Source organism: Mustela lutreola, chromosome 7, assembly GCF_030435805.1.
Source record: "Mustela lutreola isolate mMusLut2 chromosome 7, mMusLut2.pri, whole genome shotgun sequence".
In the NCBI taxonomy this organism is placed as follows: Eukaryota; Metazoa; Chordata; class Mammalia; order Carnivora; family Mustelidae; genus Mustela; species Mustela lutreola.
Window position 1 is genome coordinate 38409438 of NC_081296.1, and position 26295 is coordinate 38435732.

Here is a 26295-nt window from a genome sequence, read left to right on the forward strand (position 1 = left end):
AGGGCCTGTTGAGCCAGAGTTCTGCTCACAAATTTGGAAGAGATGGATTTTAATCAAAATCTCCTTGCACTTTGGTGAGGAGCCAGAAAACTCCCCTCGAAGAGGAGCTCGTGGTGGTTGGTGAAAGGCTTAAGGAAAGCTGATTGATTCCTCTCCCCTCCCTTCTTATAGATGGACACAGCTCCCCCCGCCCCACCACTGGGTCCCCAAGCAGCAGACTTCATTATGGCAGTCAGGGTGACTTGACCGGAGGAGCGTGGGGTCGGACTCGGGAGGTCTGTGCCTGTGGTCTCTATGCTGGCTGGGTGGGGCAAGGGGCCTCACGAGGCGGGAACCTCTCCTTCCACCTTCTCCTGGCCTCCCCGCACAGCAATCTGACTGCTCACACAGACTCCGAGCCTGCTGCTTGTATTTCCACTTCGAAATGACAGTGAACTGCCTTTTCCCCTGGAAATTACCTACCACCACATGCTACTCCAAGGTAGGGCATGTCTGGTTCTTCTTTGGACCAAGGGCAGAATTCCCAGCACCATGTTCTTAGAAGAGTCAGTCACAAATCTGGACAGATTCTCAATAGGACCAAGGGCAGCTTAGGGCTTCTTAATTTAAAAAAAGAAAGAAAGAAAGAAAGAAACTATTTGAAATGCAGGGAATTGAGAGAAGGAAAATCAAAGCCTGAGACGCAACCAGCAATTAGACTGGCTCCTGGAATATATTTAAGTCAAATCAATGCACCAGGGACTTTTAGTCACGGCTCCCTTTCTGTCTCCCACAGCCCGCGGCTGGAATCCTAGCCCTTCCATCAGCCCTCCCCAGAAATACAGCAACATCAATCTTCTAAAATGCTTTATCACAGTTGTGCAAAGTCCTAGTACATTCCCCTGCTCTTGGGGATTTATTTACATATTGATTTATTTATTCCTCTCTCTACAGCAGCAAGCCTCTTGAGATTATATTATTTACAAAGACATTGGGGTCGTGCATCTGGACAATGGAGTGAAGGAGAAGGCCCTCCTTGAATGTGCGGAGCCGCACAGATCACCCTTGGCAAGAAACAAGTGTCAAAAAGCAAGGAGGCAGCCTCTGACTCCCTTGGTTATCTTGTCCCGAAAGGCAAGGGCTTGTGCTCTGAAGGAAAGTCAAGAAGAAGGAAATGCAAATAAAATAGCGGGGAAGGGGATAGAAAAAGCAGCTGGGAGCTCTGGGTATGACCTCTGTGGGACCCCACCAGGCGGAGGAGCAGAGTCTCCCTACTGTGACCCAACATGGTCCAGCAACTCCCTCAGCAAGGAGTGGGGTCCTTTATTTTCAGGTCCTGCACAGCCAGCCCATCTGTCTCCCCTGGATTGCTTTCCCGGACAGACAGGACTCTGTTAAGAGAGGCAAGAAAGAAGAAAGGAGAACACACACGAACAGAGCCTGGAAGAAACGGAGATGAGGGAGAGAAATCTGTTCCCTGGCAAAGGCCCCGGGCTGCAGGAAAAAGCCTTCCAGCGCTTTTTATAGATAACTTTTTTTTTTTTTTTTTTTTTGGCTAGCAAGGCAAATGCTGGAAAACTCCCTCCGTTCTGATTAGCATTCTTATCACTGGGCATTTCCCCTCTCAACTCTGTCTCCTCAGCACTTTGATTTTTAAGGGAAGGATTAGCTGAGACGCAGAGATGACATCTTCCCAGTGGTCATAAAGGAATTCTGGCGGGCACCGAGCTGGGCAAATAGCTGACTGTCTAGAGAAGCTGAGGGTGTCCGGAACTTTCCGGGCAACTTCCTTTCAGGGCGTAGGCTCTCAGACTTCAGGGTTTAAAAGGAGATGTTGATGTTTGTGTGGGATGCGTTTGAGGATGACAGCCTTGTAGGAGAAAGTCAGCCCAAGGCCGGGCAACTTTCTGGGCAGGACCAGTGTGTTCAAATTGCGGCTTGAACTTCCAACTGAGGTTTATAGCTGGGGCCAGAAAGCGTCCCTTTCTTAAAGGGCCAGTTCTCACATGGTACCAGGGTGGAGCTCACCTGTGTTGGCTGCAGGCTACCGAGCTAAGAACTTCTCCTGTCCCCCACCAAAGGCTGCGTTCTTGAACCGGCAGCCTCAAAGGTTTGAAGACAAAGTAGCAAAACAAGCCCCATCCAGGAAAAGTTCAAGCTAATACCTCTTGGCAAACATAAGGAAAAACACAGACAGTTGCTTTAAGAGAGGAGCCCAGAAAGAGGTCAAGTTCTGCTGAGAAAGGCAGAGCAGCAATTAGATGGGGGCTTATGTTGCAGCGTGGCGGCAGAAGGGTCAGCGAGAGGGTAGGACACTGTGCATCTGATTTCAGGGGGGAAGAGGGCCTGAGGATGGTCGGGGGGGGGGTGCTGCGTGGGGCGAGGGGGAGGCAGGCATGGGCTGTTCCAAAACTCTGAGCAGTCTGTGTTGCTCGGCCTGCCGAGGAGGCCAGATTTTGTGCTAGGACAGCCCAGCCACATGGACACAATGTAGTCAGAGGGGAAGGACGGGAGTTCTTTACTCCGATTTGAGGTTTCAGAATGAAGAGTCCTCACTGGAATGCTTAAAATAAAATTTTCAGCCAGAGAAAAATAAGGAACACTGAATCTCCACAGCCCATGGAACATTCTTCCAAGGGAAGCACTGGAAAATCACATCATGGGATACTTTCTCATTTTTGAGGGGAGATTAGCACCAAATTCATAAATTTCATAATCAAGACCTTCGGAGACGTAGGAGCCAAGGTTTTACCTTTGGTTTAGGAACAGCCAACTGGAGAAGGAATGTGAGGAATGGAGGTGGCAAGGCCAGAGGTGTGACTTCCACTAAGTAACCAGTCTGGGCAGCTGCATAGCCCTCAGCCTCCCAGTCCCTCATCAGGCTAATGCGAAGGCACTTACGGGGCCAGAAGGTAGAGGATAACCCTTTTACAAACTCTGCTTTGACTCCATTATTTAAAATAAATTATTATTACCAATAACTTTTCTTTTGAAAATTGATTATTAAAAACTCACACACCGAGTGCCTGGGTGTCTCAGTAGGTGGGATCGAGGCCCATGTCCGGCTCCCTGCTCAGCAGAGAACCTGTTTCTCCCTCTCCCTCTGCCTTTGCCCCCGACGTGTGTGCTCTTTGTCTTTCTCTCAAATAAGTGAATAAAATCTTTAAAAATTAATAAAAACTCACACATATAAATCCTGTCTTTCCATTAGGAGCTATACTTCGGAGTAACAAAATCGTCCCTGCTGACAAGGGAAAAGTCTGTCTCACAGAAGAAAGCAGGCTAATAAACGAAGAAGGAATGATAAAACTGGAAAATGACCATTTTGTAACCCCTATAGGGATAATTGATTCAGGCAAGGATCATCAGTGGAAGCTAAAACCATCTGGCAAAAGTTGATAGTGGATTACATATTTACAAAGTACCAATTATCACGCCACAATTTAGTTGCTAGCTCCAAGGGGGTAGGGGGGCTTATTTTGCAATGAAGGGATTAAGCCATCACCACCATAACCTGATGACCAATCTGAGCATCATTACTAGTAGGCTAGCCTGACTCTAGTGCCTCCTGGTGTGATGCGTTGCTAAGTACACAGCCTCATCTATGAGTTCTCTGGACAAACATATTTAATCCCAATCACATCAGGACTTTACCTTTAGCTTTCATGATACCAGCATGTTAGGGGTCATACAATGAAGCAATTGGGAAAATCCAGAAGACAGGCTATTCTACACTATCTTCAGTAAATCAGTGTCAGAGAAAAAAGGGAGTGTGGGATGAGATCAAAAGGGAGGGAGGAGGGGCGCCTGGGTGGCTCAATAGGTTAAGCCTCTGCCTTCAGCTCAGGTCATGATCTCAGGGTCCTGGGATCGACTCCCGCATTGGGCTCTCTGCTTGGTAAGGAGCCTGCTTCCCCCTCTCTCACTGCCTGCCTCTCTGCCTATTTGTGATCTCTGTCTGTCAAATAAATAAAATCTTTTAAAAAAAAGGGGGGGGGAGCTAATTACCAAACATCGTTTTGATTCATTATTTGGTCTTGAAGTGAAGAGATCAGCCATAAAGCCCATCTGGGGAAACGAAGAAATCTGAAGGTGGGCTAGGCATTATATGATACTTAGGAATTACAGTTAATTTTATTGGTTATGATAATGATATCATGGTTATAGAGAAAAAGTCTTTACTTTTCTAGAGACGAGAACACAATATTTAGGGGTGAAGTATTGTGATGCTTACAAATAATTTATTATAAAACTCTTGAGCCAAAAAGGAGATAGATAGAAGAAGCAAAATAAAAAACTTTTTGCCAGTGACCATAAAGAATGAGAACAAGCAAATTCTCTCCTACAAATACTTGTTGAACGCCTGTCATGTGCCTGGTTTGCTAAATGCTGGATATATAGTAGTGAACAAGATGGACACATGAGTCCTCCTTGTGAAATTTAGAATTTAGGGGAAAAGGTCAGGAAAACCTACTATAAATAATAGTGATAATAGTAATAATAATAAGTATTATTGAGCATTTACTTTTTGCCTGTGTAAGAGTGCTTAAACACACAATCTCCTTCAATCTCCCCATAGCCCTGTGAAAAGTGTCCTCTTCTCCTTCAGCACCTGAGACTCAGCGAGGAATGTTTCTAATCCCAAATCACAGAACCACGTCTTAAATCTTAGATTTGTGTGCTGGTCCTGGCTCCTCTCCAAGTGGCAGGAGGTCTGTGTGACTCTGTAAAGTCTTAGTGTGGATAAGCACTGCCTTTTCTCTCTGTCTCTTTCCTCCTCTTTTTTCTCATAGTCATTGTAGAATGACCCTGATCCTGACTGTCAACCAAAAGGCAAGGGCTGCTTCATTTACATAAAAGGTATAAAGCAAAATAATAAAAGCCTAGTGCCTCTCATCTCTGAATTCCATCTCTAGACTACCTAGATTTTCCCCTAGTCTCAATAGAAACTTCATTTTCAACTCCCTCTAGTTAAACCTGCTTTCTTCCCAATGAACACATTAAGATTAATACAAGTAAGACTAATTACTGAATTATTTAATGCAGTGGGTGGTCTGTTATTTTCATTGCTGACATTAAGCAGAATTGTTTCCTATATGAAAAAATATACAGCTATTGACTGCATTGGGTTCATATGTTTCCAAGGGCTAGACCTGGACCTTGGTCCCCATCTGGCTATCACTGGTCATCAAACATTTGCTGAGTATATACTACGTGCCATGTATTGTACTATATTTAGAACATGGTTTCCTTGGCACTCCGGGTTCCAAAAGACTGCTTTACAAACAAGGTTGAGGGGGGGCCTGGCTGGTGGAGTTGGTTAAGCGTCCAACTCTTGGTTTGTGCTCAGGTTGTGATCTCAGGGTAGTAAGATCGAGCCCAGCATGGGGCTCTGAGCTCAGCATGGAGTCTGCTGGAGATTCTCTCTCTGCCCCTCCCTGCCACATTCTCTCTCAATCTCTCTCTCTCTCTCAAATAAATAAATCTTAAACAAATAATAATAATAACAAGGTTTAGGATCCTGGCTCATTTGCAAGTTGGGAAGGGCCTGAATGCTGACCATACATGCCTTCAGGGCTAGCATTCAGTGTCCGCAGGGAAGTCAGATTTTATGAGCCTGTCACCACGGCGTGATGCATTGCCGGGAGCAGGCAGTTTTATGGCATTACGGTAACTAGTTCCTATAGTCGAGGCTCCTCCTATCAGAGGAGCAGCGGTGGGTCCCAGGCAGCTCCATCTGTGTGTGCAGAAAGCTCAACCATTCCCTGGGCGCCCACCCCAGCAGTGTTGCCATGAGAGGGCTATGACAAGGGAGCCTGAGACGATCCCCAGCGAAGGATCTTGGCAGCTCAGTCAGAGGAGGATGTGCAGTGTCCCCATCCTGCTGGCCCTGGTGTCTGTCTAAAGCCATCTCATTTGTGGCTTTTATTCTCTTCCACTTTTGCCTTCAGGCGCCTATTGATGTTAGTGGATTTCTATATCCGAGAGGGACTTACAGAGCTCTGGAGGTTAATGGACTTGTTCCTTGTTACCCAGGAAGTCCGAGGCACAACCAGAAAGGCACAGCTCAGCACTCCTGCTACCCATTAGAGTCTGTCTTAGTTACAGCCAGAGAACTCCAAGTTCCCATGTGTCATTAAAGGAAATACTCAGTGGGACTGCGCAAGCTTTGGCATGTGTGAAATTTCACACCTCAGAGATGGCACTTCTGTGTGTCCAGGCTGCTTGCTTGCATGTCAGGTTTTTTTTAAGTGCAAGTTATTCTACACCAAGACCTTTATCATAAATTATTTAATTTCTTTTCCAGGAAAACATTTCTCCATTTTGTTAATCACCTAGCCAGTCATAGAAGCAATTACTGGGTCTTTTTTGAAAAGTATTTCCCCCCCAGATTATAGAACTATTACAGCTCTCTTATAAAAATAGAAATGATAATAAAGGCATAAAAGCATAGAAAAAAACAATTTAAATTTAAACTGCCTGTAACCCCGTCCCTCAGACATAACTGCTGTTGACTTTTTGTGAAATTTGCTTTTACTCTTTTCTCGATACATATATAATTTTTAAACAAAAATTGGGATCATACCACTTCCTATAACTTATGCAGTTTGAATTCTCTCCTACAGAAAACATCATATTGTGAGCATACTCTTGGCAAATAGCCTCAAAAACATTATTTTTAAATGGCCACACAATTTCAGCAAATGAATTAGTAATCTATCTAACCGACCTCTGAACATTTTGCTTCTTTCCAGTATTTTACTCTCATAAAATATACTTTATTAAACAACCTCGATGTGAATTTTTGCCCTACCAGGATTATTTCCTTAGAAAAAATTTGTAGGGTGAAATCACTACATTATAAGGAATGAACTCTTTAAAGTCTTTTATCCTCCAGAAAGCTCAGCCAACTCACCTTTCTGTCAGAAAAGTATGAGTCCCTTTGGTAGCAGTAGGCTACTTTACAAAATTTGTAAAAAGCTTTCCCAAGGGGCTCCTGGGTGGCTCAGTGCGTAAGCCTCTGCCTTCAGCTCAGGTCATGATCTCAGGGTCCTGGGATCGAGCCCCACATCAGCCTCTCTGCTCAGTGGGGAGCCTGCTTCCCCCTCTCCCTCTGCCTGCCTTTCTGCCTACTTGTGATCTCTGTCTGTTAAATAAATAAATAAAATCTTTTTAAAAAAAAAACCTTCCCCAATTAAATTGGCATAAAATACTATCTCTGTATTGTTTTAAGACTATCTTATTATTGCTGAAGCTATGCCCTGTTGTACCATAAGTTTCTGGGCAGGAAAAAAAAATTATCCTTGCAAGCTTTGGTTCTATTTTATGGTTAGGATTCATTCCAAGTTTTAACTGTTCAGAAGTTTCCAGTTAGGAAAAGAAGGAACTTGCTTGGCAACTACTACTTCCAAAGTATTAATTGTGGAGGGTTTTCAGATGTTGCTAATTACTGTAGACCTAAGTAGGGAAAATGCCCATGATATTTTTGCAAAGACTATTACAGTTTGGTTTTGAAAACACTCTCCAAAGACTCCATCATCTGTTTTACTTCCAGTGTCCCAAATACAGATTTTCCCCAGGGTTCTGCACTCAGTCCTCTCCTCTTGTCTTTAAATTAAATTTAAATCAGTAAGCTGCATCTACCTGCTACCTTGTGCTTCCCCCAAACAGAACAAGACAAGGGCCTTGGCTTATAAAGTCTTACGCTTTAGACAGATGCCTGCATATATAATGAGATCGAAATGCCTACAGTGCCAAATGTTTCTATAGGGCTATAAAATGCTAGGATACTGATGAACGGGAGTTACACCTTTACACTGTGTTTTGGCAAAAGAGGCAGGCTTTTTTTTTTTTTTTTTCCTGGAATAACTGAAAAATATTTCTGGTCTCCCATGTTCTTGGGGAACTTTTCCACTTGCGTATCAAGAGGTGGTGTCTATACACCCTCGCCTTGAGCCCTAGGGGGATTTTATGATGGCTTTGAGGAATGGAAGGTAATGCCACATGACATCTATGGCTAGGTGATAAAAAGTGACAAGGCTTCCTCCTGCCTCTCTTTCTCACTTTACACAGGAATCTTTGCAGCCACCATGTGAGAAGTCTAGTTACCCGCATACCTGAGCCACCATTCTGGGAAGACCAGGAAGAGAGAAGAAGGAAGGGAGAGAGCAAGAGTGGGAGATGCCTGAGGAGGTCTGGCTGTCCCAGTCCCCACCTGCTGGATTCTCCCCAGCCTGAGCTCTAGACACGGAGATGACTTGAGCCAGAATCCCAGGATGATGACCACTACTTGAAACGTCTTGAGCAAGGACAACCCAATGAAGACCAGTCAACCTTCGGAAGTACAACAGTTGACAATAAAATGACTGTCAACCTTCGGAAGTACAACAGTTGACAATAAAATGACTGTTGTTTAGGCCACTAAATTTTGAGGTTGTTTGTTACTCAACACTGTATACCTGGAGGACCAGGTGTAGGAGAAAGAGTGTTCCAGTCAGAGGGACGGTCTGACCTTTGTCCCCTTCATGCCTGCTTTTTCGTTTGTTTGTTTCCAACTGTCCTTTCTGTGCAGACAACTTCTGAAGCTGGCACGACAATCCTTTCCTCTCCACAGCTGCTGGAGATAGTCCCATCCGCTTGCTAGATGGCTCTATCTAGGTATCCTACCCACAAAACCAATATATCACAAAAGGAACTCAAAATGATCTAGAAACATCTATCTCTTGTGGTCAGTATTTTCATCAATGGCACCAGCCCAATTCCACTCTCTAGGCTGATCATCTGGTGTTTTCATTGATTTTTCCCTCTCCCCAAATTTGACATCCTGCATCCTTCCTACATCTTGCAATTTCGTTTCCATATTTTGGGCCTGTCCTACACCACCAGCACCATGTCTCCCTGCTCTCCTTCAATTCAAGTTTAGATCTCTCACATGGCCTAAACCACTACCCCCAACCTGTTCTCCAGTTTCTGCCACTTTCTACTGTCACAATAGTTTTACCACAGAACAACTCTGATCATGTCATTTTTTGTTTGAAGGCATCTAGGAGCTGATTTCTCCTTACCCCCTGCACTTTCTTACCAATATATGCGTAAAGTAAGAAAAAACAAACAATAAGGGTACAAGACTTCTGATTTAAGCAGATGATGAAATGATACTTGGTGGGTAGGGAAGTCAGATTAAAAGTAGAATTCCTTCGGTATTTTATGTTAGTCTCCACTCACCTCAGCATGATGTCAGCAAGTGTCCTACATTCCTGGGATCTGTCAGCTGCCTGGACCACTGTATTCCTCCTAGTCACCCAGTCACTCCCTCTTCCGTCTGCATGGCTTTTGCAGGGTGGGACAGAAAAGGGGTTCTGGAAGAACACAGAACCAGTCTTGAATGGTTTCTGAAAGCTAGGGACTAGCAAATGGTCAGCAATGGGCACCCAAGGGTCTAGCCTACTCATTGTAGTCAAAGTGAGAATGAGGAGTAAGATCTATAGAAATTACAGCCTGATTCGAGGCCAAGGAGAGTGTGGCTGAGGGCAAAATTGTAGGCACTGGGTAGTTGCCTGGGATGGAGAAGGGGGTATCTTGGGGGTAGGTGTGAAGTTAATGATATTCCATGAAACAATGAGGTTGGGTACAGCTCACTATCTAGGGCGTGAGGCTTGGCTCTCTCCGGGAAATCTTACCATGATCTTCCTCCCCTTTTGTTTTAAAAGTAGATGCAACAAAGTATCAGATCCCAGCCTTATTCCTTCATGGATTAAAAAACTGAGTGTTTGGCATCCACAGAGCACAGTAAAGAGGGTCAAGCAGGTGGAATGGCAGCAAAATGCCAGGAGGAGAGCTGACTAGCAGGCTTGCCAAGCACTGCAACTTCTAAGAGCAATCATCGTTCCCACAGTTCTGGTATTTTCAACAATTTGAAGAAATAGCAAGAAATCTGCCTCCTGTAGCTGAGTAGGTCCTCGGGAATTCCAGTATAGAATGCCTAACATAGATTATGACTGGCTCAGATTATGTGAATCAGGGAGAGCATGTGAAAGAACTGTATGACCATGGCAAAAGGTGTCCTTCTAGAAAGCGCCAAGCCTGGGGAGCTTGAGGTTGGACATCCATCACTATGGATGGTGATGGGGGCTGCCTCCAGGGGAGGGGGGTGGGCATTTCAACCATTAGTATTCATCAGCAGCTATTAATTGAGTCCCACTATGTGACCTCATATACTAGACTGGAGAAATAGAGAAAAAGCACAGTCCCTGGCCTCAAGGAATTCAGTTTATTAGGACACCCAGAACAATAAAAGTGATTTCAGTAGAGTATGGAGGCAGGCAGGGAAAACCAGGCTGGGCACCTAAATCTCCCCTGGGCATCAATGAAAACTTCCTGGAGAGAATCTTGATAATTTGTTAAACACAGGAAACCATCTGTGTCCCCCAAACCCAAGCCAGGAAGACCTCAGTGCAGAAATTTGGCACAAAATTTCTGAGCCTTGGAATCTCAGAAGTTTAGTATGTCCTTGACATTTCAGAGAGCAGTGAATCCCCAGCATTACAGGCCAGGAGGTCTCAAAGTGGCTAAACCATTGCAGGTCTCTGGCTGAGGGACTCTCTCTTGGTGAAGTAGCCCCCCCATTGGCAGGTGTGGTCAGCTAGAAGTCATGGTGTCAGGGCACATGGTTTTCAAGGGTCTGGACTCACAGACATGTGGGTCACTAAGCACCCTTACCATCTATCCCCAGAAATCAAAGGGTAGCCAGTGGGTTGAGACCAGAAACAGATGAAGGTGGGCCCTAGAGAAACATCCCGTTGCGTACTCTTCACACCCCAGCACAGCCTCTTTCTAGCTTCTTCCCAGCTCCCCACACTGCCCCAAAGAAGAATAGTTGCTCACCTGACAGGTCAGAGTCCAGAATGTTCACTTGGCCACACTGGTGGCCCAATTGGTGGGTGGGGTTTTATTGGTGAGTGGATTTATTGTATTTTAATGGCACCCATCCCAGGTTGGGTTCCACTTTCTCTCTTCAACTTCCTACCTGTGCCTAGGAGGGTCATGATCTTTGGAGCTTAGGGTGCTTCTGCTTCCTTCAGGTACATGGTAAGTAGCCCAAGGCCATGCTGCCTCTTTGGCTTGGGCCTGGCCATGTCTCTCTCTCTCTCTCTCCCTGAATATGTAGTTAAATGAGTAAGTTAGACTGGGGCTTCCTCACTCTCTGGTGCACAGACCTGCACTCACTGCCCCTGGATTAATTTCAAGAGGAGGGTCAGTGGGGGATCTTGCTGAGACCTCAGCCATCTCATGCAATCATTCTTTCACCAGCTTCTTCATGTTACTATCAGCCACTAACAAGACTAACACCAAAAAAAAAAAAAAAAGATTTTAAAAATTTTCAGCCTGTTATTCTTCCTTATATGGGATACCAAGGAGCAGGCTAATAGGCAGGATAGTATTTTAGCCTTCCTGGCTGTAATACCATTATAATATTTATATTGAAACTTTTAACTCCAGCTTTTAATGGTCCCCTATAAAGGGAAAGCAGAACCTTCTACTTATGGGCACATTGGACTAAAGCCCAAAGTCCTTGGGATCCTCCCAGGCATATTGGCTCAGCTTCAGAAAACAACAGTGAGCTGACAGATTGGGAGGCTCAGGGCCTGGAGCGAAAGTTCCAGCCTTGCCCCCAGTTCCCCAGAGGCAGTGGGCTATGCCAGGTGCTCAGCCTCTCCTGGAGGATTACACATTGTCCCATGAGTCTGGTGAGATTTCAGGCCTGAGTCAACTTGTCCCAGGGAGGTGGGTGGGTGTGGAAAGGAGGAGGAAGAGGTGGGAACCATTCAGGTCTTCCTCAGACTGATTTTTGAAGAGATTTCTTACCCCTGGATTAATCCTGGTCCAAAAAGGTCATGGTAATCCAAATATCCAACTCGTGCCCCACCCCCCCGCTACACCCAATGTCCACGTCTCCTCCCAGGAATCTGTGAATATGTTAAGTTATAGGAAGAAAGGGACTTTGCAGATATAATTAAGGCTATGGATATTAAAATGGAAAGATTATCGTGGATTATATGGGTGGGCTTAATATAATCACATAAGCCTTCAAAAGAGAAGAAACTTCCCTGGCTGAAGAAAGACATGTGGCAGAAGAGAAGGCAGGAAAAATGAGACAGAGGAAGGACTTGAACCTCTGATGCTGTCTTTGAAGATGAAGGGGGACATGAGCCAAGGGACGTGGGTGGTTTCTAATAGCTAAGAACGCCTGGCCAACAGCCATTAAGAAAACAGGGACCTTAGTCCCACAACCACATGCAACCGGATTCTGCCAATAACCTGCCTGAGCCTGGAAGTGATCCCAGCCCAGAGCCTCCAGCAAGGAGCACAGCCCCACTGACATCTTGAATTTAGCCTTCTGAGACCTATGCCCAACTCCAGACCTACAAACTAGGATATAATAAATGGGTGTTGTGGTAAACCCCTGTATTTGTGGTAACCTCAGTAGAAACCTAATACAGAGAAGGAAGGTTGAGAAAGATTACTGAATTGGTCCACAGCCTTGGTCTTGGAGTGCCCTTGGCCATCTATATGTTCTTAAAGGGCTGGTAGATTCCTTAAACACATACTGTGGTTCTCACGGGGATGCTCTGCCAGCCTATCGGAGCTCTGGTTCTAAACAGAGAACTTTGCCTGTTGTTCACATGCAGTTATTGTCATGGATGATATCTGGCCTCTCCTGTGGCAGTCCTGGTCCCACTTACTTGTTAACCTTTCTGAGTGAAGTGACCCCAAATTTGACCTGAGGCCTTCCAAACAGAAAGAATGGTCCATGAGCCGGGAATATTATGTGTGTCCAGTGAAGCCAAAGACAGCATACTGTGCCCCAAAAGGACAGAGCTGTGGCTCTCAAGGGTAGCATCTTGTCTTGAAGGGTGTAGTGTTCGAGACCCTGAGGTCAGAGATATCAGCTCTTCTTCCTGGAGACTGGGTCAGATAGAATTATATTACTTCTGAGCTGTGGGGTTAGGCAAGGACAGGCCTACCCCTTCCTGAGGAGCCCCCTGGGGACAGGGCTTGGACTATATTGGTCTAGAAGGTGGCCCTTCTCAGGTAGGACCCCGTGAGCCAGAAGGATAGGGTAGCTGGATTTTACTTATACCTGGATCCAGATTTGTGTTTGTCTCATCACCCATTCTCCTTATGAAAGAGAGACAGATTCATCTGATGAACATGGGGCATCACTCACCCATCTTCTCACCAATGGCCAGGCTCTTCAGAAACTGAAACTCCCCCTTGTGGGAAGAAGGCTGACAATTTCCAAGGGAAGTCAGGGCTCTATCCCTTCATGGAAACTTCCTGGCAAACGAATAAATTAGTGGATGAAAATCATGATTAGAGTCTAGCCTTTCAACTCAAATCCTATAAGAAGATCCAACAGGGAAAAGAGTCAAGGGGATTTCACTTCTACCATTTTTAAGCAAGTGCTAACCCCTAATGGAACCGCCCTCAATTAAAGATAAGCAAGCAGGAAAAAACTCAGCATGGAACCTATGCAAAAATCACCTACAAAAAGCCCACAGTAGACAAAAGATGAATGAAGAGAATTCTTCTGAAATTTTACTCTTGGAAACGGAAGAATGACAAAACCTTGGACTGGTGAGGGGCTGAGGCTCAGCCCCTTTCATGCTCTGCTGGTGGTGACATAAATTGGTCCAGCCTTTTTAGAGTGTGCAAGGATGGAAGAAATGAACATTTTAAGCAAGTGTACCTTTGACCCAGCAATCCCACTTCTTGTAATTTCCTCAAGACAATAATTGCCAAAGCATACAATGACCTAAAGAAGAGGATTTCATCTCAGCTGTATTTATAATAGTGAAAAATGAGTGTTTTCCTAAATATTCATCAATGGGATTAAATCATTGGTTAAAGAATTATGGCACATCCATATAGATAATATAGAAATAATGATAAATCTCTATTTGATGATACAGAAATTTGCCTACGACACAGATAATGGAGTGCAAAAAGGGGGCTAACCAAACAGCATGATCCCATTGGTGTCATACTCTAATAGGTACCCCCCCCCCCAAAGAGAGAAGTCTGGAAGGATATTCACCCTAATGGTCATATTTTTCTTTATTCTTTGTATATTTAAATATTTATAATGAGCATGAATTTTAACAGACTAGAGCTCTTTTTGAAACAAAGAACAAATGACTTCTACTCAATCTACTGGATGTGATGAGATCCATAGCTGACAAGTGGAAAATGGGGGGTTCCTGGGGGAAATCATAAAGAATGACATAGGCATATGTTAAACAATTTATTTCCATTTAAAACATATAAATGAACACCCATTCACTGTTTTTTGACTGAAGGATAAGACATTTTATTTCAATGTATCATAAAACTACAATCTGAGTACAGAATTCTTCTAGATTTTGTTCTCCAGAGTATTTGTCTATACTTAATTTGATACTGATTTTTAACTTCCCTTTATCAAGTCAAGATTCGTTCCATTCCTCCTCTTCCTTGCTTGCCTCTAGATTAAGAACAGAAAAGTTGAAAACTTGCTCTCTCAACCTTCTCTTTAGCAAGGGTGACCATGTCATGGTCAATGAGGCATTGGCAGTCTCCCAGGGGTTTCTAGTATTGTTTGAGCTTTCAGCTTCCATTTTAGCTGTCCAGTCAGTTACCCACAGTTTATTCCTTGGTTCCTATTCTAGTTTCTTTACTTCTTATACTACTGGACCTGCCACCCCCTGGGCAGGGCTGGCTTTGCCAGACATCAACTGTAGATTCTGTGGGACTCCTTCACCCTACTGCCTTAATTGGAAACTGGCATTGCATCTGTTGGGCACTGCTGTCCTGTACATGCATGATTGTGGTTGCTCTTAAACACGGCCACCTCTGCCTTAGTGCTGCCACCATCAACACCACTGCCAATATCCTGGACCTCAAAGTGTCACAGCTATATAGAGGTCTATAGTAAAATGGGGAGAGAGTGTTTCTACCCCTTGACTTGTCACGCTCTGTTAAAGGATCTCCAAGGGAGGGCTGCTTTTGCCCTTCAGCGTCCCTGAGTATTTAACAAATTTCCACTCTTTTGCTGTGACCTGAGCCACAGGAGACTGTCTGGGGCAGGTCTGAGTGATGGGCATCCAGCTATATTTGGTATCTCCCCTCCTCCCTGAAATCCATAGCCCTATGAAAGGGTCAGCTTAGTGTATTTGACTCCCACTGAGTGAATCCCCTCCTTGCAGGCTCTTCAACCTCTCATGCCCCATCACAAGTTCTCTAGATGTGTTTAGAATTTATTGGTGAGTACACTTAGACCAAAGGGTGCCTTCCACTGCAGGTGTTGGGGGAGGAAAGGAAGCAGGTAAAGATTTTTAGGTATTTTTACTTTTCAATGAATAAGTCTTATCATTATAAAATTAATGCATACTCTATGAAAAATGTAAAACACATAGAAAGATGCAGTGAGGAAATGACACTCACCTATAATCCCACTACTTAGAAATAGTCACAAACAATGTCTTGATGGTTTATACTCCTCCATTGTTTCACACTACTAAGATCATGCTGTTTATATAGTTTCACACTACTAAGATCATGCTGTTTATATAATTTCACAGGCTGTTTTTTAAATGACTCACCATTTATCATAAATAGTCTCCCTTGACATTAAATATTATTTAGAAACAATCTTTAATGGTTACATAATATCCAGTGACAAATGTGATAGTCAGGATTCTTTTTTTTTTTTTTTTTAAGATTTTATTTATTTATTTGACAGACAGAGATTACAAGCAGGCAGAGAGGCAGGCAGAGAGCGAGAGGAGGAGGAAGCAGGCTCCTTGCTAAGCAGAGAGCCCGATGCAGGGCTTGATCCCAGGACCCTAGGATCATGACCTGAGCTTTAAACCCCTGAGCCACCCAGGTGCCCCAGTCAGGATTCTTTTGATTGAAAGTCACATAAACCTACTCAAGCAAGTATAAATTTTTTTTTTTTTTTTTAATGAAAGACATTTGTAACAAGGATCTAAGGATGTTTCCTGAAAGCTAAAGGCAGAGAGGCAGCCAGACCTCAGGACTAGATCATGAGCAGAGACTGACTAAAGCGTAGGGAAAGCAGGAAGCTCCTCCCATCAACTTGCTTCTGTTGCCCTCTGTACTTCTCCTCCGCTGTCCTCTGTTTTTGTAGATTGGCTTTTGCAGAAACGTGGCCATTAACCACTCCTGAGTTTACATATCCAGGAACTCCAGAGAGAAGCTCATCTTCCTCAGCTTTAGTTTCAATTATTTGTGGAGATACCCTGATTGGCCGACTTTTGACCAGATGGTGACTTTGATCCAGTCAACAATGGGAAAAGGGAATCGAATGGGAAGGATGAATGCAAGGAGAAGGGGATTCCAGGATGCCGAAACAGGCGGAGTCGGTCGGACACCCTGTGTGCACCTCTGTTGGTTCCAGAGCTTACCAAACCATTTCCCCTACTGTATTAATCAGCACCTGCCAGTAGATACTGCATTGGGGGTGACGGTTCAGAGAGAACTCCTAAGTTAGCAAAGGCTGTTGCCAGATACCTGCAGACCCAGGCAGGAGGATGTCCACGTGCAGCTCTCCCTTCCTAGAAGAGCTTCGACTTGTCCTTAATACGAGAAGCCTCTCATTCAGTCAAGTTAATAACTGGTAAAGTTTAACGAAGGAAAGGAAATACTAGATCATGAGCAGACGATCTTCCCATTTCGTCTTTCCACCATGAATAACCAGTCTGCTGCAGGCGGCAATTGTGTCGGAAATAAGGCTGAGATTTTCAAAGGAATTGTATGGTTTTACGATCGTTAAGAGAATTCACAGTTATGCATGTGTGGATTTCATATTTCATGGTATGAGCTGATTTCCTGGAGGGGTCAGGAAAGGCTATTTTCTAGAATTACACTAGTGGGTAGGTCCATTGTCAAAGACTTTTACCTTCTTCTGAAGCATTAATTGTTGGTCACTGACTCGATGAAATGAACAGAAATGAAACAAACAACGCCCTGTGTATTCATATACTTCTCTTGGGCTTGTTCCCAAGGTCTCACAACTTACCAAAAACCTTTGGGGAAAGCTCTGGTTCTGTGTTCCCAGCTCAAGGCTGGGAGCTGGTGGGGGCTGGTATTGAGATCAACATCGATTGGTTCTATTCTGATTTCCACAAACAGACAAGTAAGGGAGCTTTCTGCCTCACACAGGAAGGACTCTTGCCTTGCCCCATCAGGAAAATCCAGCAGCAAGGACCGGCTCATGTATCTGCACCCTGGCTACATGGGACGCTGAAAAATGCAGCTCTCAGGTTCCCTCCTTGACACCCTCCTACAGTGGAAGGCCAGATTGGCCAGCAAGGAAGTGTTGCTGTTAGGTGGTCACCCATGAGTATCTTCCACCCTACTATGCACAAAGCCTGGTGCCAGGCTTCATGGTGGGACATAAAACAACAGCAAAGTGGTTTCCACCCTCACGGAGTTCAGCGTCTGTTAAGGGTAACCAAAATAATAGTACTGACTCTGAGTTAGAAAAGAAGCAAATAATGGAGGCCAATATGTGCCGGAATAGTCTGGATAGACTTTGGGAAGTAGTGGGAATATAGCAAGAGCCTTGAATGGATGGAGGGATCTTAAAAATGGAAGACACTCCAAACTGGGAAGGCGCATACAGGCTGAGACAATGGTGGAAGAGGACAGACACTGCATACACAGGGCTCCAGAGGGTGGAGACAGCTGATTGGGTGGGAGGGGCTCCCTGGGCGGACTGTCCCCACCGACCAGCTCTAGCCCTCAGGCCCTGAACAGTGGGGAGAGAATTTGTACTGAGTGCAGAGGTATCTTGAGAAAAAAGGTCACGGTTGACCAATGGCAGGGCTGTTTTGGGAAGAAACATCTCAATGTTTAGTGTCGGGCTATTCAAGATAGGTTAAGGAGTGCCTGGGTGGCTCAGTAGGTTAAGCCTCTGCCTTCGGCTCAGGTCATGATCCCAGGGTCCTGGGATCGAGCCCCGCATCGGGCTCTCTGCTCAGCGGGGAGCCTGCTTCCTCCTCCATCAGAAAGGATGAATACCCAACTTTTGTAGCAACATGGACGGGACTGGAAGAGATTATGCTGAATGAAATAAGTCAAGCAGAGAGAGTCAAGTATCATATGGTTTCACTTATTTGTGGAGCATAACAAATAGCATGGAGGACATGGGGAGATGGAGAGGAGATGGGAGTTGAGGGAAATTGGAAGGGGACGTGAACCATGAGAGACTATGGACTCTGAAAAACAACCTGAGGGTTTTGAAGGGGCAGAGGGTGGGAGTTTGGGGGAGCCAGGTGGTGGGTATTAAGGAGGGCACGTATTGCATGGAGCACTGGGTGTGGTGCATAAACAATGAATTCTGTTATGCTGAAAAGAAATTTAAAAAATAAAAAAGATGTATCCTTGACCTTATAATAGTCCAGTGGGGCCAGAGAAGTGTGTTGCTTGGGAGAGCTGCCATGAGAGTCTGGACAGCTTTAAGCTGGCAGCAGAAGAGACCCCTGCCCTGCTCCAAACCCGGGGTTCTCAAGATAGACTCACTAGGACACCTCCCTGGAGCACCCAGGGGGCTCAACCAAAGGAGTGAATTGGGACTGGCTGACCATCACACCAGGGCAGTGGCCTTGGAATATGAGAGGCTGGGGCAGGGCTGGGGGTGGCTTGAGACCCTCCCCTCTGGACAGATCTTCAGGGAGAGCACAGGCACATGGCCTCTGAAAAGGAAACAGTCCACCAGACATCATAGTGAAACCCCCATAGCCTCCAGGAAAGGTGCTCAGTTATAATGAGAGGAGAAGTGGCCCAGAGAACAGAAGGGCTTTGGCAGGTGACCATCCGAAAAGTAAGTCTCCCTGTTGCCTTTCTAGCACTTGGCCCCTAGTGTGACCGCTGGAAGGCTGAGCCTGTGTTTGCCAGCTCAGAACCCACTTTGCCAACAGACTCACTGGTCCTAGTAGGGTGAGCAACTGCCTTTTCTTTAAGTAAACCCCTTGTTGCTCTGGATAGGATTCTCCCCTCTCTCCTAGGAGACACCACCACCTCCTCTCCCTTGGCATCTGCCTCTACCCTGGGGCAGCCAGCATCAGGCCTCCTGGGTCCCACAGAGAGAATGGGTCACACTAAGAGAGCCAAAGCTGAGTTGAGAGGTCCTGACCAGCTCCCTGACCTGTGATCTCTTTAAGGTGCTATCCTTTCCCTTGAAGAGCCAAGTCTGGTTCTTGTCACTGTAAGTGTCCAGAGACTTCCCTTGGGCTCCACATGGCCTGCCCTTAGGTCAGCATTTGAGGCGGGTGTTGGGGGGCTCAGATACACCCTGGGGGTACACAGCTCACAACAGCACTCAGAACTGCTGGGCTGGAACTTAGCATAATCAATGTATTCATAAGCCAAGGTTTTACTAATAAGACCAGAAAACTGGAGCACTGGCTTTCAACCCCTGTTGTACGTTGTAATCATGTGGTATATTGTTTTTCTTAAATTCTGATGTCTAGAAGCCTTCTACAGAGATTCTGATTTCCCTGGTTTAGAATGGGCCTGAACACCGGGATTTTTAAGACCACTGTGGAGCCACAAATGAGAACCTCTGAATTAGAGAGGTTGAGAGAAAAGCATTTTGTATGGCAGGGAGAGAAAGTATGTCCTCTCATCATTCTGTGTTTTATAGGTGCACACAGGTTTTTCTGTTGGTTTTGCTTTACCTTCAGATAATACCACAGCAACTTTCCTTTGGGAAACTATCCTTTCTATTTCTGTGTAGTCTTTCCCAACTCCCATGCCCAGCTTCTGGAGGAAGAATAGCCCAGATGGCTTTAGTGGGACTCAATGAGCCACAAACCTTGGACTTTCTCTGGAGCTATCAGGAAAGAGAAACTCTCTTTCTCTGGGACAGGAAGCTGGTAGCCTGAGAGCCTAGAGTTTCTAGGGGCCACTATGAAGAAAAGGTAGCCCTAGAAAGGAATCTAACACAGGGTGAACATAGATAAAGCAAAAAAGGCACAACACTAGTGACATCAAATGAGCACCTGGATCCAGCTCTGCCTGAAGGCATATACTCCTGGATTTCACCCTCAGTGAGCCAGTTAATTGCAGGTTTTGTTTAATCCAATTTGATTTGGGTTTGTCAGTTGTATCTATAAGAATCCCATCTGAGGATGTTTCTCAAAACCTTAAAAACAAGCTCTGATGGATGTAAAATTTTCTCCTTTCCCTTGTGTTAGTTCTGCCTAAATAGATTAATGATGAGAGCAAGGCAGTATTTTGGACTTAAATAAATCTGGCTCTGTGAGGCCTATGTCACAGTTTGGCTATGGGAATAGAGCTTATGCACATGAGGTGGAGTTTATGTCATGAGTGACACAACAGGGCATCTTACCAAGATTTTTATGTGTTGTTATTGTGATTGACTGGTTGGTTGATTTTAGGAAAGCTGCCCGCTGCAGTCTAAATGAGCACCTCACCTATCCTCTCTTAGTTATGCAAACTGTCAGGCCAGTCCTTGGGAAAATATATAACAGGACTTTTATTTGATACAATATGTGATATTTGATATTTGATACAATATTTGATACAATACAGTATGTGGAACTTTGGAGTAGGAGAATCAGTTGGCAGAAAGCACCGAGAGACCCTACTAGAAGGGATGAACAGATAGCTCCTCTGCTCTCTGAGACCAGGGCCTCATCCCTGACCAAGGCCTAGTGCCAAGGAAGAAGAAGGTACCATGAGAGCAGACCTGGACAGTAGGCTGCTCTGTATAAGTCATGAAGGAGAAATGGGCAACCGCTCTGGGTTTAGGATACAAAGCAGGCTGTAGCCTGTTGTATCCATCCTTCTAGTGAAGACCTCCTCCTTCAGTAGCAGCTGTGTGGGAAAGAACCATCCCTCCCCACCCGGGGGCAGCCAAATCACTGAAGGTTGATGGTTATGAAAGCACTATGCTAAGCACACTGACATCATTATTCCTGTTAATACTCCCACCAGTCCTATGAGCTTGGTACCGTTATCATTCCAACTTACAGATGGCAAAGCTGGGGGAGGAGAGATTAAGTTTAAGAGATTAAGACTGTCCAAAGGAGTCTGAATCCAGAGCCCACCTGCCTCACCACTCCTTTGTTATCACCCTATGTAGTCTGCTTGTACCCTCCATGGCAATCAGCCTCATTGGAACAGAGTCTCACCCTGGCCAAGGCAGGGGGAAGAAATCGGCACTGTGACTGTGGCCAGTTTGGGACAGAGCCGTGATACTGGAGAAGTGGAATCAACTTCCACTTCCAAGTGGGGCACACCCCAAATGGTCTATTTAATGGTGGAAACCAGAAAGGACCCATTGCTTCTCTGTCCCAGCTAGCTTTTCCACACCAGATAGACCCCCTCCCCTTCCAGGACAATATAACAGATGATGGCTAAGACTATGTCTTTCCCCCCTGTATCCCTTCTTCCTTTTTTCCTTTTAGTAACAGAAATCCCCTACCAGGTATCAAAGGGCATGTGGCTGACAGCTAGAGACTACATTTCCCAGCCTCCCTTGTAGCTTGATATAGCCATGTGACTTTGAGTTTAGCCAATGAGATATGAGCAGAAGTGATGTATGTTACGTTGGGGGTCTTAAAAGGATTGGGTTTCCTTCTCCCAATCCCTTTTCTTCCCCATCCTGAGGAGAGAAGAGTAACAAATGTGTCATATACTCGGACCCAGAGGTGGAAGCCATATATTCAGAATGTACCTCACCAACCCTGTACTGCTGACTTTATGTATAAGAGAAATAAGCATCTGAAAGTTCCATCTTAATTAAGTAACTAGATCTTCTGTTTTGTTTTTGTTTGGGTTTTGTTGTAGTTGTTGTTTGCTTTGTTGTTATTATTGTCTACTTCCTAATACAAAGCTCAAATTGATTGGGATATCCAACCCTTTCAGAAAAACAAACCCCAAAACACTTACAGCCAAAGGAAATTCCTAGACAAGGATTTTGGTAGGGGAGGGGGCTTTGAAGGTAGTGAAACATTTTTACTGATAATACAAGCCTATGGTTGGCCATTACTGTAAGAAGGATTCTTAGGATAGACTAGGTTATGCTACATTAACAAGCAACACCAAAGACAATGTGGCTCAACATACAAATGCTTATTTCTTACTCAGACGAATGCATCATGGGTCCCGGTGGGTCTTTGGGGCAACCGCTTTCCATGAGGCAACTCAGTGACCTGCACTCCTCCATCTTTTGACCTTGCCAGCCTAACACAGTGCATTCTCCAAGATCACTGCAGCAGGGAAACAGATCACGAGAAGGTCTCACACCATCAGTTAAATGCTTCAGTCTAGAAGTGACACATGTCACTTCCATTCATAACCAATGACTGCAGCTGGTCATACAGTTCTGCCTCACTGCTGGGAAGCTGAAAAGCGACATCCTCCTGATGCCAAAAGAAGAGTGTAGCTGGGTGTGGGTGTGCACTAGAAGCACCCACCATGGAGAGCTTCTGCAGGCACATAAACACCATGCTTAGCACAGGGGCTCAGTGCTTAACAAATAGGGGGAAATGGGGGAGAAAAGGCCCAGAATGAGTGAGGAGGAGAAGAAGAGAGAAGCCTGGAAGAAATGTATAGAAAGAAATCAGATCCAGAACCCAATGCAAGCAAGCCCCAGAGCACAGCCCATAGGATGCTAAAGCCAGCTCTCATACTAGTTCATCAGCATCAATTGCTAAATATTCAGGAATTTTGCACAGCAGTTGTTACACAGATTATTAACAATCTGTTACACAGATTATTAAAATTATGTAAGAGGCACCTGGCTGTCTCAGTCAGTTGAGTGTCCAATTCTTGGTTTCGGCTCAGGTTATGATCTCAGGGTCCTGAGACTGAGCTCCATGTCAGGCTCCGCACTCAACGTGGAGTCTGCTTGTCCCTCTCCCTCTGAATGACAATCTTTAAAGAAATTATATAACCTTACAATTAAATAAACTATATCAAAGACAAAGGTCATATATACTCAAAATAACATCACTTGCTAATTCTGTACGTTTTACTATCATCTGTGTTCTTGGGGTTACCTCGATCTATCACAGAGCATGGCATGCTACCGAACATTTCTTCCCAGTGCCGTCCAGAGACGTGATTTGGCAGCTGGTGGGAGTCTTTGGTCCCTGGCAATCAGCAAATGCTACAAATCAGGGCTTTTGTCTGCTAAAAAGCTGGTGGTTGGACATTCATCACCCTGGGTCCCCGCTTTCTTTCCCGGTACATCTAAACTGGGAGTTTCAGTGAAGCCAGTAAGTGCGCTCTGACCTTTCCAGAGCAGTGCTGGGGCAGGAAATTTCCATTTGTCACCAGTGATTGGTTGAGAGCAGGGAGTTTAGGGAGTGGTGGATGAGCATTTCCATTTGGAGTTCTTATGGGAATGGGCTGCAGGGTCAGCAACCCTAAATCATAGCATTTTGCAAATACAGACGTTCCCTTCCCTGTCTGCAAAGCATGACCCTCACTCAGAAGCCTAAACCATTGTTTGCTTCCCAGGAACCAAAGGCTGGTGCTGAATAGTAATAATCACCTGCCAGGAGCCCTATTGACCAGGGGGACTGCCTGCCGCCTGTAACTCCTGGTAACAGAGAGCCCTTCGAGAGCCGTCTCTGTGCTGGCTCCACAATGAGACGGTGGGGCCTTTCTCTCTCTCTCTCTCTCTCTCTCAGCGTTTTTACTGGGTCTCTAAGACAGTTGCTGCCAGAGCTGAAGCCAAGGCTGGCAACATGAACCACAAGCGGCCGGAGTTTATTTGGCCGACTCGGAATCTAGCTGTGTGCACACGGGGCTTGTTTTTATAGCCGCTGTAAAAATTCTCCTTACACTTGCTACTTCACTTTCCCCAGCAGCCCAGAGCCCCCTCTCCTCCCCCTCCGTACCCAGCTCAGCCATTACCAGCCACTTAGCCTCCAGTGTTCAGGGCCCCTTTTAAAGCCCTATTAGATGTCTGGATGGTTTATGGATCTCTGGGCTTCTAACTCCATGGACCGCATCACTCTAAAAGCTGGGCCGTCAGATACAGTTGCAAGGGGAGCGTCAGGGGTGGGGGCGGGTGCGTGAGTTTACTATTTAATGTGTGCCTGTATTACCCTAAATGGATGGAAATGCTATATTGGCAATTTTTGCTTCTTTATAGGTTTCTGATTTTAAAAAAAATCAATTAGCGTGTTTTTACTTATATTAACTCAGTCTCAGGATCTTCAGTTTTTGGAATCACCACTACTCTAATGGCCAATTAAACTTGCTCAACCTCCATCCTATGTACCTTCCCAGAATTTATGAGGGATCCCAAGATGCTTTGCATTCTCCTGGTCACCTCACCTCAAATTTCTGACCCTCTGGAATCCTGATCTTCCCTTGTCATCCGTTCTTCGAGTAATGATTTTACATTCTTTATTACTTTTCTAAGCTCCACTGTCATAAAGTTCTATCCATAGCAGACTTTTCCCCTAAAGTTTTAAGGGTAGCTAAAGGGTCTGTAGGATATTACTGAGCAGAAATCAAGGAGAATTTTAGGCCCCTGGGATCTTTTTTTTTTTTTTTTAAGATCTTATTTATTTATTTATTCGACAGAGAGAGATCACAAGTAGGCAGAGAGGCAGGCAGAGAGAGGGGGGAAGAAAGCTCCCTGCTGAGCAGAGAGCCCAATGCAGGGCTCCATCCAAGGACCCTGAGACCGTGACCTGAGCCAAAGGCTTAACCCACTGAGCCACCCAGGCACCCCAGGCCTCTGGGATCTTAAAGATCTGTCCCCCTGGCCAGTCCCTTCATTGGACCCCAACACCCGCCATTCCTTGGAGCTGCTCTTTCTTACTATCCCCTTTCTAGGTCTTTCTCCTATTCCAGGGCCTTGGAGACTCTCTCTGCCTGGTTGCCAGGACAAAATGGGCAATCTTCTCAGAGTAATCTAGCCCTATTTTGTTTCAACTTCTTCCATTTAGACAATCCTGTTTAGAACTAAAGAACCCTTTGTAGAATGCCCTAATCAATAGAGCCATCCAACCTGGCCAGCCTTCCTAGGTTTACACACCTAGCAACACAAAGAACAGGGTGGATTGTTTTGAGATGTTTGGGTTTTTGAAAAATTTACCCAAGAAGTACCTGAAAACATCCTTGCTGTAAAAAATTCAAACCACACAGACCATGCTTTCCACTCCCTCCAGCAAGCCTCCTCCTGGGGAGAGGGCCCCTGCTGTTCCAGCTGTTGCCTTCCAGGACATTCTCAGCGTGTTTATGTGTATATGGAAATATATGTGGTTTTCACTCTTGTGCAAAATTTAGAAGTTCATTATGTATGTGTTGTTCTACAAGTTACTGTTTTTATTGATAACAACGCATCTTTTAGATGTGTTTATGTCAGCATCGCTCAGAAACAGGAACTTTCCTTTAGGAAACCACCTACATGTCCATCGGTAGGGAGGTAGTGAATTGGGCTTTGTAGGCATCTCGAACCTCTCTGCAGAAGGGAGTCCCCCTACCGCCAGCAGATAGGACTGAAGGGAGGCAGAAGAGAGGGTGCCACAACCCTCTGCCCCATGCTAGATTTCAGTGCTGAGCCCCAGAGTCCTTCCTCAGACACAGACATGGCCCCTCTGGCTTGGTTCTGAAGGGAAGTACAGAACCACCTCTTTCTTCTTCACAGACCTTGACACAGCCCAGGTGCCCTATGGATTTAAGAGTTTCCCATTGCTCACTGTGGAGACCCAGACCTGAGACTGAAACTCCCAGTGTGGACAAAGTCTCATGGTCCCTGGTCAGCAGTTCCTGACTCCCTCTAGGATGCTAACTCCTGGGAGAGGGTTGCCCCAAGGCTAACTACAGAGTTTCAGTTGTGATCAGGCCCTGCGATCAACACAAAGGATTAAGTGGGCACTTCGCATCCCTGAGGCCCACAGGACTGAGCCATCCTGGGTGCCCCAGCCCAGCTGTACCCAGCCTGGAATGACTAGCTCAGGGATGTTTTCACAGGGCCCGCTGAGCCCTGAGTCTGTGGGCTGGGCTTCGTGCTGAACGTGAATCCCAGCACGATGCCGGGCAGAAGGAAACAGGAGCAGCGGCCCAGTGTGTGACTGGGCCAGGCTAGGGGGCCTGTGTTTGTGGAGTGTGGAAATCCCAGAGCTTGTGCCTGACCCACGGAGGACTCTTCAACGTTCTCCCTTGGGTTTGGGGACCAACTGCGAGAACATCTATTAAGAGCAGCACTCGGGGGATGGGTGGGGACCGGACCTCCCAGAACTGGTCACCTTCGGTGGTATA